Genomic DNA, 19,235 nt, shown 5'->3' with positions numbered 1-19,235 from the left:
GACAGGGATTAAGCCTAGTCCTAGACTACACAGCATTTTGAATGGAGATTCTCTATTTAAAGCAACATGTAGTCCTGGACTATAAGCCTTAATCCCTGTCTGGGAAACAACCCTTTGAGTTTGGTGGAAGTGGTTTTGTGTCCCAAAGTGAAATGATTAAGTCTGATGTTCTTTACATCTAGTTTCTCATCCACTCCCAATAACAGTGCTGTACTAATACTTTTAACTTTTACTATAAACCTGTAAAACAACCTGGAAACAAAGCTACAAGAACTCGCTGTTTCTATCAAACATTACAAACTGTAAACAAAGCTGAAAATGTGACGCGTTTATATCAAAATGTTAGATTTAATAATGAATAAACTCTGAATCGTTACAATCCACTGATTCATCGGTTCAATGAATCGGTTCATCAGTACTGAATCATGTGTGATGCTAACAGTTAGCGGAGCAGCTAATAGTTTGTTCATTTAAATGAAACTGGAGTTAAAGCTCCTCAAATCCTCACAGTGATGTTTTATTATAAACTCTAGTTTTATTATTATTTAGAATGTGGTTATAATTAAATATAAGGGTTATAATTAAATACATATTTTACTTACAGATGAGGCTCTACAGTACAAACACAGCAGCTTCTTCTTCTTCTTATGATGTTTAATGGCGGTTGGCAGAACAACTTAAGACGCACCAGCGCCACCAACTGGACTGGAGTTGAACAGCAGCTTAGCAGTAAAACATCTCCATTAGCCCTGTATCTCTCAGCTACAGTGTTGGGGGGAACGCGGTACAGTCACGTGATTACTTTTTATCTGTAACGAAGTCATGTAACGCGTTACAGTTACATATTTGTAATGACGTTACAGTTACTGTGATGAGGGATGAGTCGTTCGCGAACGAACCGATTCTATTGAATGACTCTTTTTAAATGAACTAAAAGAACCGAGTCGCTCCTCTAGTATAAGGACAAATAATTAAGGAATAAACTCGTTTAATGATGTTAAATCTGATCGGTTCATGGCGTGTATGTTTTAAAGCAGAAACAAACACAGGCACATCTCTGCACAAGAGAGGATTTTTCTGAAACTAAATAAATAAAGTAAATAAATAGAATTTGTTTGTAGATGTGATTCCAGTATACAGTATTTGTTTGGGTTTAGAATGTAACGTGAAAGTAAAGTAATGAGGAACGAGATTATATTTTCCAGGATGTAATGAGTAAAGTAATCCCATTACAATTTTAGTTAAGTAATGAGTAATCAGTAATGTTCCCGGAAGGTTTTCTTAAGATCTTTAAAGTTTTTTAGTAGGAACTTACCAAAAAGCAGCCTTTCCCAGCTAGCACAATCATCTGGCCCAGTTCCCACTTTTCTATCGGCACCGTCGGCCGAGTGTCAGAATCGGCCAGAATGAATGTAGCCAGATCCGGTCCAGTTGTTACCACAGCTGGGTTTGGCTGGTGCTCGTAGAAACGCGTGCGCGCCGACGCTGGTTGTCCAGCTGTGGCCCAGCGTCCAGTCTCTGATTCAGCGCCGGCAGACGAGCGTCACCATAGCAACAGTGCGATGCGAGCCGTTGAAAAAGAGGAATCGTTCAAAACAAAACAACAATAATAATAATAACAACAAAACAACAATAATAATAATAATAACAACAAAACAACAATAATAATGACAATAATAATAATAACAACAAGACAACAACAATAATAATAATAATGATAATTATAATAATAATAATAATAATAATAATAGTAATACAGTATTAAACAACAGACGAACTACCATCTCTGACTACATCCACAAGGTGGACCAACAAAGCAGGTGTGTACAATAATAGTGTGGACAGTAAGTGGACTCATTGTTTAAAAAGTCCAGCAACACTGCTGCTTGTGATCCTTTTAAACCAGCACAATACACACTAACACACCACCACCATGTCCGTGTCACTGCAGTGCTGAGAATGATCCGCCACCCATAATACTTGCTCTGAGGTGGTCCTGTGGAGGTCCTGACCATTGAAGAATAAGGTAAAAGGGGGCTAATAAAGTATGCAGAGGAACTGATGGACGACAGTGGAACTGTAGAGCTACAAAGTGCTTCTATATGGTTAGTGAAGCTGATAGAAAAAGAGTATACATACAAGCAGGTGGTTTTAATGTTGTGGCTGATTGGTGTATTATTTGGTATTGTACATAGTTACATTTGTAAAAGACCGTTGCAGTCTTTTCAGTGACTTTTGCAACTGTTCTCTTTGTGTGACTGAATAACGAACAAAAACTTATTTTTATAGAAAGTTATTTTAAAAGTTAATTGTAGATGACAGTTAACTTAACTGAAGTGTCTGTACTTCTTTATATTATTTCTGTTATGAGAAACTTTTTCTTTCTCACTACTTTTTACTAAAATACTTGTTATTATACTTGTTATACTTGAGTTTTCTCTCTGACATTGCAGTAAACATGGACAGCAAGTAGAACTTTGCTCATTCCTTGGCCTGTAAAAGATCAGCACCATGCAACATGTTAATAAACTCAGACATGAATGTAAATTAGACAGACTCTGAGCTGAAATAAATGGTAGACTTCCATATGGTAGATGGGGTTATTAGATGTACAACATAAACAGAAAACAGTCCTGTCTCTAAATAGCTAAATTATTAAACAAAAAGTACAGAATCTAAATTGCACAGATTTTCTATTTCAGGTTATTTACTGCAATAAACTAGCAGATTTACTAAAACTTAATAATAGGCTTTCAGTCTGTTAATCCCTATCCGAACCCCTATACTTCTGCAGGTGCTGTGAGACAGAATTCATGCAGCAAAGCAGTCGATGAGGAAATTGAAAAATATATAAAAGATGGCGGCAGAAAAAAAGACTGGAAAAAGCAAGACCAAAAGAAATGTGAAGAACTTTACCTATATATATCGTAGTACATAGTATGTATAGTACTATTATGTATGTATAGGATAGTATTGATATTTGCTATATTTATATATATATACTGTATATATATATATATATATATGTATATGTGACATATGTGTGTGATAAATATTTATGGTATGTATTAGTAGATGTAGTAGTAGTAGTATGTTTAGTAGTATTGTGTATGTGTAGTATAGTATTTATATTTACAATATTGTTCACTTTTATAATTATTATTCTTATATGCAATTACACTGCCTGGCCAAAAAAAAGGTCACCACTGTCACACCGGCTGTGGCTGCTCCTCCACACCACCAGAGGTCCCTGTCTCCAGATTTCTAACGTGCAACCACTTCCTGTTTGACGGCCATTCTGTGAGGGTATAAATACCCCACAGAATGAAACACCTGTTGCGAAGTCTTGTTTTGCAATTCTGAGCGTTTTCTAGAGTATATCTGTTTATTAGTGTATGACCTTGATTGTTTCTGTATCTGGATTGTGAGTATTCTCTTTTGCCCTTTGGATTTGTTTGCTTGGACATTTTTGATCACCCGTGTATGACCTTGGACTGTTTTTGGATTCTGACCTTGTTTATTGCCTTTAATAAAACCTGCACTTGATTCCTAATACTGCCTGTGAGTGCTTCGTGACAGAAGACTTCGCCTAAGATGGAATCAGCAGGTTTTGATAACCGATTGGCTCGGCAAGAACAACGAATGGAAGAGATTGCATGTCTCTTGCAAGAAATGTTGCTGAGGACGGCACCTCCACTACCAGACCATGTTGAACCGGAACACTCAACCATAGCCCAAGGGCATGTGAGTACAGTACCATCCACTATGGTGAGTTCTCGAGTACATATCGCCCTACCGGAGAGGTATGATGGGTCAATGGACTTGTGCAAAAGTTTTTTGATGCAGTGTAGTATTTTTATAGAACACCATCCTGAACAATTCCGTGGTGAAGCTGACAAGATCCATTTTGTCATGTCATTACTCACCGGAAAAGCTAAGGAGTGGGCTACTGCATTATGGACCCAAGGTAGCGATGTGTTAAAGTCGGAAGTTCTGTTTTATTCTGTTTTTAAAGAAGTGTTTGATCATCCACAAGCAGGGCGTGATAGCGGCACCAAACTCTGTGAACTAAAGCAGGGAAGAAGGAAGGCATCAGAATATGCGCTGGAGTTCCGAACTATTGCGGCTGGGAGCGGTTGGAATGAACCAGCGTTATTGACAATGTTTAAACGAGGTCTCAGACCGGAACTGCAGGCAGAAATGGCCGTTCGAGGTGCGTCCATGAACATGGATGATTATATTCGGCATACCATTACATTGGACAATCTGCTGTATGACGGTAGGATGATCAGGCGAGTAATGAACTCCACCGAGTCAACAGAAAGAATGGACCGGGATCCTGAACCTATGGAGTTGGGAAGAGCCCACCTCTCCGAGGAGGAGAAACAGAGGAGGTTCCGAGAGTAACGGTGTCTTTACTGTGGGAAAGATGATCATTTGTGCAGATCCTGCCCAACTCGCCCCAGGACCGCAAAAGTGTTGGAGGTAGGTTTTATGCTTCAACCTGAAATAAATGTTAAGTGTATGAGCATAGAGGTTCAGTTGCTCTGGGGTTCAGAGTCTGCGTTTGTTTCAGCGCTCATTGACTCGGGAGCCGCAGGGAACTTCATAAACCGCACCATCGCTGAAAGGCTGCAGATCCCACAAACCAGTACCACCTCTCCAATGGTTCTAAAGGCTGTGGATGGTAGAATCCTGGGAAAGAACTCGGTGACAGAGCGCACCACGGAACTTACCATGAAAATTGGATCACTTCACGAGGAAAGTATTTCCTTCTTTGTCATTACTGCTCCCCAACATGACATTATTCTGGGGTTTCCTTGGCTAGTTAGGCATCAGCCTCACATTTCATGGGGAAGGAATGAAATAGAGAAATGGGGAAAGCAGTGTTGGACAACATGTATGACTTTGCCTATTAGGGCTACTTCAGTTGAAAGCCCCAATACTGTTAAAACAGACAATGTTCCAGATTGTTATAAACCCCTGGGGGAGGTGTTTTCTAAAAAAGGTGCTAGTGAACTACCTCCACATAGGCCTTGGGATTGTGCTATAGAACTGTTGCAGGGCAGCACACCACCTAGAAACAGGATTTATCCCTTATCCCGGATAGAGACTGAGGCACTTGAGAAATATGTGGAGGAGGCTCTAAAACTGGGGTATATTCGCCCATCCACCTCTCCAGCTGCAGCCAGCTTCTTTTTTGTGGAAAAGAAGGATGGGGGGCTGCGTCCTTGTATAGACTACAGAGGATTAAATGACATTTCAGTAAAATACAAGTATCCCCTGCCTTTAGTCCCTGCAGCATTGGAACAACTTCGTGGTGCTAAGGTTTTCACTAAGTTGGACTTAAGGAGTGCATATAACCTCATTAGAATTCGTAAAGGTGATGAATGGAAAACGGCATTTATAACCACCAGGGGGCACTATGAGTATAGGGTGATGCCCTATGGTTTGGCTATAGCGCCCTCTGTTTTCCAGGCCTTCATAAATGAGGTTTTGCGGGAGATGATTGACCAGTGGGTCATAGTGTACATCGATGACATTTTAATTTATTCCAAAACTCTGGAGAAACACATTGATCATGTTAAGAGGGTGTTAGCTCGTTTGTTCGAAAACAAGCTATTCGTCAAGGCGGAAAAGTGCGAATTTCATTTATCCTCTGTCTCGTTTTTAGGTTATGTAGTGGACCAAGAAGGAGTGCGCATGGATGAAGGTAAGGTGAATGCTGTGGTGCAATGGCCCCAACCGAACACAATAAAGGAGCTGCAGAGATTTCTGGGGTTTGCCAATTTTTATAGGCGATTCATTCGAGGCTTTAGTATTGAAGCAGCTCCCCTCACTTCCCTGTTAAAGGGAAAAAAGAAAAAACTAGAATGGACCGAGAAAGCCGAAATAGCTTTCCAATCTATTAAGAATCGGTTCGTGGTTGCTCCCATTTTAAAGCATCCTAACCCAGAATATCCTTTCGTTGTTGAAGTGGATGCTTCTGATTCAGGAGTGGGTGCCATATTGTCTCAGAGAAGTGGTTCTCCTTCTAAACTTCATCCATGCGCCTTCTTTTCAAGAAAGTTGAGTAATGCAGAAAGAAATTATGATGTGGGCAATCGAGAGCTTCTGGCTATGAAACTGGCATTGGAAGAATGGCGGCACTGGTTAGAGGGGGCTAGGTATCAATTTTTGGTTTTGACAGATCATAAGAATCTGGAGTATTTAAAGACCGCTAAAAGGCTTAATACCAGACAGGCTATATGGGCGCTCTTCTTTACGAGATTTGATTTTACCGTGTCTTATCGCCCAGCATCCAAGAACAGCAAAGCGGATGCATTATCTCGCCTGTGGGACGGAGAACGAGAGGAGATTCAGCCATATCCTATCATCAAACCAGAATGTATTATTGGACCCATAAGATGGGATTTTATGGACGAGATACACCGGGAACAGGAGAACGAACCTTCTCCAGAGACGTGTCCACCAGACCGTGAGTTTGTTCCTAGTACATTACGCCAAAATTTGATCGAGAGAATTCATAGTAACCCGAGTTCAGGCCATCCAGGGATCAGTAGAACCCTGGACTTAGTGAAAAACAAGTTCTGATGGAACGAACTGGAGAAGGACGTTCAGACATTTGTAAAAGCATGTCCAGTGTGTGCTCAGTCTAAGACCTCTAGACAGTTACCTGCAGGTTTGTTGGAACCACTCCTTATCCCTAAGCGTCCGTGGTCGCATTTAGGAGTGGATTTTATAACAGATTTACCTATTTCCCAAGGAAATACGGTTATCTTAGTGATGATAGATCGGTTTTCAAAGGCGTGTAGGCTTATCCCTATGAGAAAACTACCTTCCGCACTAGAGACGGCAGAAGAGTTGTTTAGCAATGTTTTTCGGTTTTATGGGATTCCAGAGGACATTGTATCAGATCGGGGACCTCAGTTTACATCAAGGTCTGGAAAGAGTTCTGTAGATTGCTTGACATTAATATCAGCCTTACCTCAGGGTACCATCCACAAGCTAACGGACAAACTGAGTGTTTAAATGGAGAAATAGGCAGGTTTCTTAGGTCATACTGTTCCCGCTCCCAGCAGGATTGGGCCCGATTTTTGCCTTGGGTGGAATATGCCCAAAATTCACTGCGAAGTTCGTCGACAGGTATAACTCCATTTCAGTGTATTTTAGGCTATCAACCACCACTCTTCCCCTGGTCAGGAGAACCTTCGATAGTTCCAGCTGTGGACGACTGGATGAGGAGGAGCAGGCAGACATGGGAGGAGGCACATGTAAGGCTGCAGAGAGCGATTCGTAGACAAAAGGTAAAAGCAGACCTTCATAGACGGGAAGTACCAGGTTTCAGACCAGGACAGAGGGTATGGTTATCCACAAGGGATCTAAAGTTAAAACTACCTTGTAAAAAGCTGAACCCCAAATTTGTGGGGCCTTTCAAGGTATTGAAACAAATTACTCCGGTATCATATAGATTGGAATTACCTGCCTCTTATCGTATCGCTCCTACGTTCCATGTGTCATTGCTGAAGCCAGTGTTTTCTTCTTCCTCCCAGAGGCAGTTGGCTGTGACAGAACCCCCTCCTCCGCTGGACGTGGATGGTTCCCCCGCCTACAGTGTAAGCCGGCTGTTAGATTCAAGACGCCGTGCTGGTAGATTGTTCTACCTGGTCGACTGGGAGGGCTATGGACTAGAGGAGCGGTCTTGGGTCCCTGCAAGGGATATTTTAGATCCCTCACTCATAGAGGACTTTCACAGGGACTTTCCAGATCATCCAGCCCCTAAACCCAGAGGACGCCCCAAAAGGAAGGGGTTCTCGGCGTCGGGAGCCGCCCGTCAGGAGGGGGGTTATGTCACACCGGCTGTGGCTGCTCCTCCACACCACCAGAGGTCCCTGTCTCCAGATTTCTAACGTGCAACCACTTCCTGTTTGACGGCCATTCTGTGAGGGTATAAATACCCCACAGAATGAAACACCTGTTGCGAAGTCTTGTTTTGCAATTCTGAGCGTTTTCTAGAGTATATCTGTTTATTAGTGTATGACCTTGATTGTTTCTGTATCTGGATTGTGAGTATTCTCTTTTGCCCTTTGGATTTGTTTGCTTGGACATTTTTGATCACCCGTGTATGACCTTGGACTGTTTTTGGATTCTGACCTTGTTTATTGCCTTTAATAAAACCTGCACTTGATTCCTAATACTGCCTGTGAGTGCTTCGTGACAACCACCTGGATTTAACTAAGCAAATAGGTAAGAGCCTCCCATTGGATAATTACTTCATGGGTGATTATGTTTCAGCTGGCAACAAGTTATTTACCCCATTTCTCATTTGTTAACCATGTGGAAAGACATCCTGTGGTCATGGAAAAGATGTTAATCTGTTTCAGAAGGGTCAAATTATTGGCATGCATCAAGCAGAGAAAACATCTAAGGAGATTGCTGAAACTACTAAAATCGGGTTAAGGACTGTCCAACGCATTATTAAAAAGTGGAAGGACAGTGGGGAAACATCATCTTCAAGGAAAATCTTGAATGATCGATCACTTAAACATTTGGTGAAATCAAATGGTAGAAAAACTCCAGTAGAACTGTTTTGTAGGGAGATGTTTAATAGTGAAAGTAAGAGCATTTCCACACGCACAATGCAAAGAGAACTCAAGGGATTGGGACTAAACAGCTGTGTAGCCTTAAGAAAACCACTTGTCAGTGAGGCTAACCAGCAAAAATGGCTTCAATTTGCTAGGGAGCATAAAGATTGGACTCTGGAGCAATAGAAGGTCATGTGGTCTGATGAGTCCAGATTTACCCTGTTCCAGAGTGATGGGCGCATCAGGGTAAGAAGAGAGGTGGCTGAAGTGATGCACCCATCATGCCTAGTGCCTACTGTACAAGCATGTGGGGGCAGTGCTATGATCTGGGGTTGCTGCAGTCAGTCAGGTCTAGGTTCAGCAACGTTATGTGCCCAAAGAATGAGGTCAGCTGACTACCTGAATATACTGAACCACCAGGTTATTCCATCAATGGATTTTTTTTCCCTGATGGCACGGGCATATTCCAAGATGACAATGCCAGGATTCATCGGGGCTCAAACTGTGAAAGAGTGGTTCAGGGAGCATGAGACATCATTTTCACACATGGATTGGCCACCACAGAGTCCAGACCTGAACCCCATTGAGAATCTTTGGGATGTGCTGGAGAAGACTTTGCGCAGTGGTCCAAATCTCCCATCATCAATACAAGATCTTGGGGAAAAATTAATGCAACTCTGGACAGAAATAAATGTTGTGACATTGCAGAAGCTTGTGGAAACGATGCCACAGCAAATGTGTGCCGTAATCAAAGCTAAAGGCGGTCCAACCAATTGGAGTGTGTGATCTTTTTTTTGGCCAGGCAGTGTATATGTTATTTTCTTTATAATATTCATATAGTTGTCATTTTGGTTCACTTTTATAATATTCTGATGATTATTTTTTAATATTCTGATTATTATTATTATTATACTACTTGCTGCAATTATCTTAATAAAATACTTTCTGCTGCACAATCTGTAGTTAATCTGTAGCATAAATGTACTATTTTATTTATGAGGATGTGAAAGGAGAAGAAAACGGTAAATAAATGGTATCGCAGTGTTTTGGGGCAATTCCGGCCCAGTTATGGGAGATTAAGCGGAGATCTGGCATCCGGATTTGGGCCAGTGTATTTGGCCCGATTCTGGGCAGTCATTCAAAAAGAGTCAGAGCCGACACGGGCTGCCGGCACTGAACCAGATGCGGCAGGCTCGGCTGGCAGGAGCTGCGCCGGAAGTGGGCCACAATTACAAGGCTAGCTGGGTAATAAGTAATGAGTAATGGATTACTTTTTTGAGTAACTACCCCAACACCACTCAGGTAGCTTTAGAGAGGACTACAGTCAGTCCTAGACGTTCTTCTAAGTAGTTTCTCTAATGTCATGTTTTGTTTTCCAGCTCGCACATTCACACCAGTAGAAGTTTAGAAATAACACTACAAACCAACTAGTCTATAAGCACAAGAGGATCCACAAGAGGATCCACGTACAGATAACTGATCCAGGACTTCATGGACTGGTGTCTGCAGAACCACCTCCAGTTAAACGTGGGGAAGACCAAAGAGCTGGTGGTGGATTTCCACAGGTGCAGACCCACTTTACCATCAGTGAACATCCAGGGAATGGACATTGAGAGAGTGGACTCTTATAAGTACCTGGGTGTTCATCTAAATAACAAACTGGACTGGTCAGCTAACACTACTGCACTTTATAAAAAAGGTCAGAGCAGACTGTACCTACTCAGGCGACTGAGTTCATTTGGAGTGCGGGGGGCACTCCTGAGGACTTTCTTTGACACAGTGGTGGCATCAGCCATCTTTTATGGAGTGGTATGCTGGGGCAGCAGCATCTCTACAGCGGACAGGAAGAGACTAGACAAACTCATTAAGAGGGCCGGCTCTGTCCTGGGGAGCCCCTTAGACCCAGTGCAGGTGGTGGGAGACAGGAGGATGCTAGCCAAGCTCCAACGACTCCCACCCCATGCATGAGACTCTGGCAGCACTGGGCAGCTCCTTCAGTGACCGGTTGCTTCACCCCAAATGTGGGAAGGAGCGGTAGCGCAGGTCCTTCCTTCCAGCTGCTGTTAGACTGTATAACCAGCACTGCTCCAAGCAGATCACACACACACACACACACACACACTTTAAATTATTCATAACAATGTTTGACTTTTTTCCCCATGTGAAATTATTACAATGTGCAATATTTCTCCCAGGTGCAATTATTTGTAATTATTGTAAATATTTTTCAGAGTTTTTTTCCTGACTAATTATTACAGTTTTTTTCAACTGCTTACACACTAAATATTTGCTTGTCACACAACTTTCTAAACATGTCCTTCAAACACCATAACCCCACACCAAATCTGCAAAACCACACACTAATTCTCAGTGTCTGACTCAGTTTTCAATTTTTTAAAACACATTTTGCAAAACTCCACACACAATTTTCTACCTAATACACAAAAATCAAACAGGAAGTAACTTGATTTCTTTTTTCAAACACAACCTATCAAAATGCCACACTAAATCACCAGTGCTTCACTCTCACTCCTCACATGTGCAAACACTCATTACTTTATTGAACACCAAAGAATCATTAGCATAGGTCACATATTGACATAGGTCAAGATGTCTGTTTTGAACTATGAATGACAACGCAGAGAGAGCCAGGAGAGTTGGAGGTAGAGGCAGACCACAAGGAGTTCGGGTTTGAGGAGAAGGAGTTGGAAGGAGAGGAAGGGGAGGAAGAGGAGGAAGAGGACAAGAGTGACAGGGAAGAGGACGAGGGCAAAGAAGGGAAGCAAAGAGAGCGATTGAGGAATTTTTCTCCACATGGCGCTGGCGATATGATCGTCGTCCCTGTGCCCGCATTCCACTTCTCCAGGCAATAGAGGAAGCATGTGGCGACATTGACGCTGCCTCTATTCAAGGATGGATGCGCCATGCAAGAAGGTTCTTTCCTCTGTGTTTAGCAAGAGAGGACATAGCATGCGACGTGGATGAAGTACTGTGGCCAGACCCAGCCCGGAGGAGAGATGAAGCCTAGACACAGACCCAACCCCTACCCTCCCCCCAACCAACACACACACACAAACACACACACAATTAATTTTTTGGTAAAAAATACAATATTTGTTTGAAATTAGCTTTTTCATAGATGTGTTTGGTTTCTGTCCAACTACATATGGTGGTTGGATTTTTTTCTTCTTATGTGCTGTACAAACATTGTATTTAGAGCAGCAAATGATTTGGAAAAAATAAATATTTTTGGTTTCAATACTGCTTCTGTGTGTTGTGAGTATATTCCACCTTCTCTCTGCACGTTTGTATGGAAATAAACGTAGAATCCCATGAAAGACAGAAGAGCTTTAGGTTTTAAACATGTGTGTACATGATGTATCCAACATGTCATATTATGACAAAAGTGTTTGCAATGTGAGGTAAATGCTTGCTTTTGAGATGTGTTTATGACATTTTGAATGTTGTGTGTCATTTTGCTTGAGATTTGAGGCATTTTGCGTGAGCAATTGTGGGTTTTGTGTGTAGAGTTTTGAAAAATAGACACAGAATTTTGAAAATGTGTGTAATTATTTGTTAAAAACTGTAATATGTTCTGACTCAATAACACATGTGGCAGGAACTTTATCTTTAAGCAGATACACAGCACGTACTTTAACAGACTCGTTTCTGAAAATTAAATCACTAAAACTGACACTAAATTTGTATTTCCGCGGTTCACCTGACGCGAAACTCGAGACACTTGGTTGAGATAACGGTCTCAAATCAAGTGCGCATGTGCGCATGCCCAGATGTCCAGACTGACATGATGTCTGCAGAAGAGAGCTTTGTGCAAAATAGGCATAATAAAAGGCGCTATAAAGTCATCTGTCTGATGTAATATTGATGTAATGTAATATTTGTCCTGTCTGCATGAGGTAATTTGTATTTTTGTAATATTATAAATATGTAAATCTGTGCTGTATTCTTTTTTTACTGGAGTATTGTTAATCATCTAATTTTTTTTAGATGTAAACAATGTCTTTTTGACATGTTTTTCATGTCATGTAATTAACTTACTCCCCCACACATTAGAGGTGGGCGATACCGGGAATTTTGGTATCGATCCGATACCAAGTAAATGCAGGGCCAGTATCGCCGATATCGATACCGATACCGATACTTTTTAATATTTAAGCTTCATAGATCCAAAGGATCCAAAAGACCTAGGATAGAATTTCGCCAAACATTGTACGTGACAACAAAATACTTTGTTATCACAATCAACATTTTTGTTTAGAAACAATGGAACAGTAACAAAACAAAGTTTGCCTCAACATTAGGACAATAAATCTTTTTTGAGGTAGAAAAGGAGAAACCACAATACACAAATAAAATAAAAATTCTCCCCTCACTAGACATCTTTTCTAGTTCTTTCTTTCTTTGTTTCTTTTTTCAAATAGAATTGTTCTTAGGAAAAACAATAAAAAATAAGGAATTTTCTTCCTTTCAGTGCAATTCTGTTTTTTCTTAAATAAACAGAGTGTAAAAAAATATCACTCAACACAACTTAAAACAAAATCTCCTGAGGTAGAGGGCTGACAAACCACAATACAACAAAATTAACACACCACAACAAATACTGTAAACAGTTTCAAACTTATTCTGTTTTTTCTGAGGAGAGCGCTGAGTGGGCGGGCCAGGCTGAGCCTACCTGCATGGCTGTTTGGCTGGCGCCGCTGAGCCACGTGACGGTGCAACAACAAAAGACGGGGGTGCACCTGTGTGTGACACAGCGCAGCGCTACTCTTACAGACAGAGAGTAGACTTTGATGAATCCGTGTGCGCAGCAGTCAGTGCGTGTGGGAGGGAAAAAAAGCTTAAGTATCGATCTTTTTACACGAGTATTGCTCAATATCAATACCAGCGTTGGTATCGATATTATCGATATTTGAATCGATCCGCCCACCTCTACACACATACACTTACACCCTTCATTCACATACCTCGTGTGATATTGTTAATATGTGCATGAAATGAAAGATTGTGAGTGGAAGGAGAGACGACTGAGTTCTTCATCATCACTGAGAATGTGTTAGATTTAGAGAGAGGAGATTTTCTACCTATAAGAAGAATTTCAGTTATATCAGCATTTAATGTGAGAAAATTGTAAGAGAACCATGTTCTTAATTCTATTAGACAATCAGAGAGAGAGATGGAGGAGGAAGAGTAGCCGTGAGCACAGTGGACAGGTATAGCTCGGTGTCGTCTGCATAACAACAAAATTGAATGTTGTATTTCCTAAAGATACATCCAATGGGAAGCAGGTAAATTATAAATAGTATAGGCCTCAAGACAGAGCCCTGAGGGACACCACTAATAACAAGAGTTACTGTGAATACGTCTACTGTACACGTCTAGAAATGTATGAAGAAAACCAATCAAGCACAGTATCACTAAGACCAATATATGCTAGCCGATCCAATACCTTTTATTTTAAATTCACTTTCACTATTAACTGATAGCATTCACTTACATCAGGCTCTAAACCTCCTGGTTCTACCCACCATTCACTCCACTATAGATAATCACATTATTTCCCAGTAATAGTTTAACTTAAAGATTTATACTTTTATTATTACTATTTACTTATTAATGTTTACTGTGTAATTAATGACCTATTAATTACACAGTATAATTCATTCATTGCTAAACATTTCTCCCCAACACTGTGAGCATCATTTCTGTAAAATGTGAATGCGCTGGTGTTTTTTGAGATTACTCTGTGTAATAAAACTCTTTCCACACTGTGAGCACTGACACGGTTTCTCTCCAGTGTGAATGCGCTGATGTATTTTGAGATGACTCGGTATATTAAAACTCTTTCCACACTGTGAGCACTGATACGGTTTCTCTCCCGTGTGAATGTTCTGGTGTCTTTTTAGATCACTCTGTCCATTAAAACTCTTTCCACACTGTGAGCACTGATACGGTTTCTCTCCAGTGTGAATGCGCTTGTGTGTTTTGAGAGCACTCTGTTGATTAAAACTCTTTCCACACTGTGAGCACTGATATGGTTTCTCTCCAGTGTGAATGTGCTGGTGTCTTTTCAGATCACTCTGTCCATTAAAACTCTTTCCACACTGTGAGCACTGATACGGTTTCTCTCCAGTGTGAATGCGCTTGTGTGTATTGAGAGCACTCTTTCGATTAAAACTCTTTCCACACTGTGAGCACTGATATGGTTTTACTCCAGTGTGAATGCGCTGGTGTATTTTGAGATTAGTCTGTCTATTAAAACTCTTTCCACACTGTGAGCACTGATATGGATTCTCTCCAGTGTGAATGTGCTGGTGTCTCTTCAGAGCACTCTGTCCATTAAAACTCTTTCCACACTGTGAGCACTGATACAGTTTTTCTCCAGTGTGAATGCGCTGGTGTCTTTTGAGATGACTCTGTCCATTAAAACTCTTTCCACACTGTGAGCACTGATACGGTTTCTCTCCAGTGTGAATGCGCTGGTGTCTTTTGAGACAACTCTGTCCATTAAAACTCTTTCCACACTGTGAGCACTGATACGGTTTCTCTCCAGTGTGAATGCGCTGGTGTCTTTTGAGATGACTCTGTCTATTAAAATGCTTTCCACACTGTGAGCACTGATACGGTTTCTCTCCAGTGTGAATGTGCTGGTGTGTTTTGAGATGACTCTGTCTATTAAAACTCTTTCCACAATGTGAGCACTGATACGGTTTCTCTCCAGTGTGAATGTGCTGGTGTTTTTTGAGATTACTCTGTATATTAAAACTCTTTCCACACTGTGAACACTGATACGGTTTCTCCCCAGTGTGAATGCGCTGGTGTCTTTTGAGATGACTCTGTCTATTAAAATGCTTTCCACACTGTGAGCACTGATACGGTTTCTCTCCAGTGTGAATGTGCTGGTGTACTTCAAGTTTACTCTGTGTATTAAAACTCTTCACACACTGTGCGCACTGATACGGTTTCTCTACTGTGTGAATGCGCTGGTGTCTTTTGAGCACACTCTGGAACTTGAAGCTCTTCCCACACTGTGAGCAGACGTTTCCTTCTTCCTGTGTGGGACTGAGAGAGGTGTTAATGCTGACAGTACCAGAGGACGTTTGCTGATTACTGGAGCTTCTGGTGGGCGTCAGATCCTCATGTTCAGTCTTAATCTTCACCAGAGTCTGATATTTATCATGGTTGCAGCTCTTGATGTGATTGTGGAGCTGATTTTGGGTTGTAGAGGATTGTGGACACGAGGAGCAGCAGAAATCCTTGTTCAGTTCTGAAGCAGAAAATAATAAAATACATTTATAACATTATAAATATTAAATACATTTATAACATTATAAATAATAAAATACATTTATAACATTATAAATAATAAAATACATTTATAACATTATAAATAATCACATACATTTATAACATTATAAATAATCAAATACATTTATAACATTATAAATAATCAAATACATTTATAACATTATAAATAATCACATATATTTATAACATTATAAATAATCAAATACATTTATAACATTATAAATAATCACATACATTTATAACATTATAAATAATAAATACATTTATAACATTATAAATAATAAATACATTTATAACATTATAAATAATAAATACATTTATAACATTATAAATAATCAAATACATTCATAACATTATAAATAATAAATACATTTATAACATTATAAATAATCAAATACATTTATAAAATTATAAATAATCAAACACATTTATAACATTATAAATAATCAAATACATTTATACCATTATAAATAATCAAATACATTTATAACATTATAAACAAATACATTTATAACATTATAAATAATCAAATACATTTATAACAATATAAATAATAAATACATTTATAACATTATAAATAATCAAATACATTCATAACATTATAAATAATAAATACATTTATAACATTATAAATAATCAAATACATTTATAACATTATAAATAATCAAATACATTTATAACATTATAAATAATCAAATACATTTATAACATTATAAATAATCAAATACATTTATAACATTATAAATAATCAAATACATTCATAACATTATAAATAATCAAATACATTCATAACATTATAAATAATAAATAAATTTATAACATTATAAATAATCAAATACATTTATAACATTATAAATAATCAAATACATTTATAACATTATAAATAATCAAATACATTTATAACATTATAAATAATCATATACATTTATAAAATTATAAATAATCAAATAAATTTATAACATTATAAATAATCAAATACATTCATAACATTATAAATAATAAATACTGTTAGTAATTGTTAAACTGAGATCTGATGCTAAAGTCCTGTAACTTGATTCATCATTTCCTGCTCACACTGATCTGCATGAGCACAATACAAGCTTTCACTGTATGATGCTTCATCCCAGGTTCCTCTGATTCTATTCAATCCAAATCTTATTTTACTCAAGATAAAAAATATCTTACTGAGTTCATCTTTATCTTCAGGTTCTTCCTTCTTCACAGGCTTCATCTGGAAACCTCCACACTGTTGGTCCTCTGGGGTGAGGTGTTCCTCAGAGGTGACGTGTTCCACAGGGATTAAAGATCCTTCACCTGAAATTCATCAATATGTGAAGAAGAAACTCAACAACTGGAGGAAACTGAAGGTTGTGGGTTTAGTTACCACAAATAAATACTTAGATTTATCCAGACTGGAAGTATCAGCACTTCTCCACAGGACAGCACGGTACAGTACAGGTTCTAATCCCACTATCCACATTCTCTTATTAGTTCTACTATACTAACCAAACTGTACTGTACTAACATGGCAAATTGCTCCACATTTACTTACAGAAGTAACTTCCATCTTCTTCCTCCTCCTTCTTTATTAGTTTCTCTTGGAATCCTTCATTTTGTAGATCTATGGGGGTGACGTGTCCCTCTTCTGCTGACTGCATTATTAAAAGATCTGACAGGCAGACGGACAGATAGACAAATGTACTTTATTTATTCCCTATTAAAGAGAAATCCAGGAAAACTCTTTCAGACTGTTTTAACTGTTTATTTTTAATGCTGTGAGGCTGTAAACAGAGTGAAAATTTTGAAACTATTGTGGGACTGAGCAGCATCAGACAGAAAAGACTTCTAATAGAACTTTTTGGGTTGGTTTCACAGACAGGGATTAAGCCTAGTCCTAGACTACACAGCATTTTGAATGGAGATTCTCTATTTAAACCTAAATGTAGTCCTGGACTATAAACCTTAATCCCTGTCTGGGAAACAACCCTTTGAGTTTGGTGGAAGTGGTTTTGTGGCCCAAAGTGAAATGATGAAGTCTGATGTTCTTTACATCTAGTTTCTCATCCACTCCCAATAACAGTGCTGTACTAATACTTTTAACTTTTACTATAAACCTGTAAAACAACCTGTAAACAAAGCTACAAGAACTCGCTGTTTCTATCAAACATTAAAAACTGTAAACAAAGCTGAAAATGTGACGCGTTTATATCAAAATGTTACATTTAATAATGAATAAACTCTGAATCCGTTACAATCGACTGATTCGTCGGTTCAATGAATCGGTTCATCAGTACTGAATCATGTGTGATGCTAACAGTTAGTGGAGCAGCTAATAGTTTGTTTGTTTAAATAAAACTGGAGATAAAGCTCCTCAAATCCTCACAGTGATGTTTTATTATAAACTCTAGTTTTATTATTAATTAGAATGTGGTTATAATTAAATATAAGGGTTATAATTAAATACATATTTTACTTACAGATGAGGCTCTACAGTACAAACACAGCAGCTTCTTGTTCTTCTTATGATGTTTAATGGCGGTTGGCAGAACAACTTAAGACGCACCAGCGCCACCAACTGGACTGGAGTTGAACAGCAGCTTAGCAGTAAAACATCTCCATTAGCACATCTGTATTAGTGGTGTGCGATACTGCAACATTTGGTAACATCCGATTGAACGACTCTTTGAAATGAACTAAAGGAACCGAGTCGCTCCTCTAGTATAAGGATAAATAATTAAGGAATAAACTTGTTTAATGATGTTAAATCTGATTGGTTCATGGCGTTTGTGTTTTAAAGCAGAAACAAACACAGGCACATCTCTGTACAAGAGAATATTTTTCTGAAACTAAATAAATAAAGTAAATAAATGGAATTTGTTTGTAGATGTGATTCCAGTATACAGTATTTGTTTGGGTTTAGAATGTAACGTGAAAGTAAAGTAATGAGGAACGAGATTATATTTTCCAGGATGTAATGAGTAAAGTAATCCCATTACAATTTTAGTTAAGTACCCTTATAGCACATCTACATCTCTGAGACGTCTGTTGGATGTAACCCAGTTGGTCTGGAATACGTATTTAATAGAGCGTTTGCTCATCTGCAATACGTCTCTGATACGTCACTGGCGGATCGTGGAAGATCTTCAGCTGCTGCGTTCCAGATCAATCTAACTACATCATCATGCCTGCATCTCAGAGACGCTTATGAGAGCTATCCGAGACCATCTAATAGAGCGCTTATTCATCTGTAATACATCTCCTAAATATCAGGCTTGGATGCTGAAATGGCGTTCACATGCTGTATTCCAGACTTATGTGTACAGT

At 39.2% G+C, this 19,235-nt stretch overlaps 1 protein-coding gene and 1 pseudogene across 1 annotated transcript in view; one reads left to right on the top strand and one right to left on the bottom strand.

Moving 5' to 3' along the window:
• LOC134326771 (zinc finger protein 850-like) overlaps window positions 1-19,235 on the top strand; it is a gene marked incomplete at its 5' end in the record, with an annotated part of 251,417 nt that overhangs the window by 19,713 nt on the left and 212,469 nt on the right. The gene's annotated exons all lie outside the window — the stretch shown is intronic.
• Window positions 13,753-19,156, bottom strand: LOC134327030 (zinc finger protein OZF-like; annotated as a pseudogene).

Source organism: Trichomycterus rosablanca, chromosome 14 (assembly GCF_030014385.1).
Source record: "Trichomycterus rosablanca isolate fTriRos1 chromosome 14, fTriRos1.hap1, whole genome shotgun sequence".
Lineage (NCBI taxonomy): Eukaryota > Metazoa > Chordata > Actinopteri > Siluriformes > Trichomycteridae > Trichomycterus > Trichomycterus rosablanca.
This window is presented reverse-complemented; position numbering and strand designations above follow the sequence as displayed.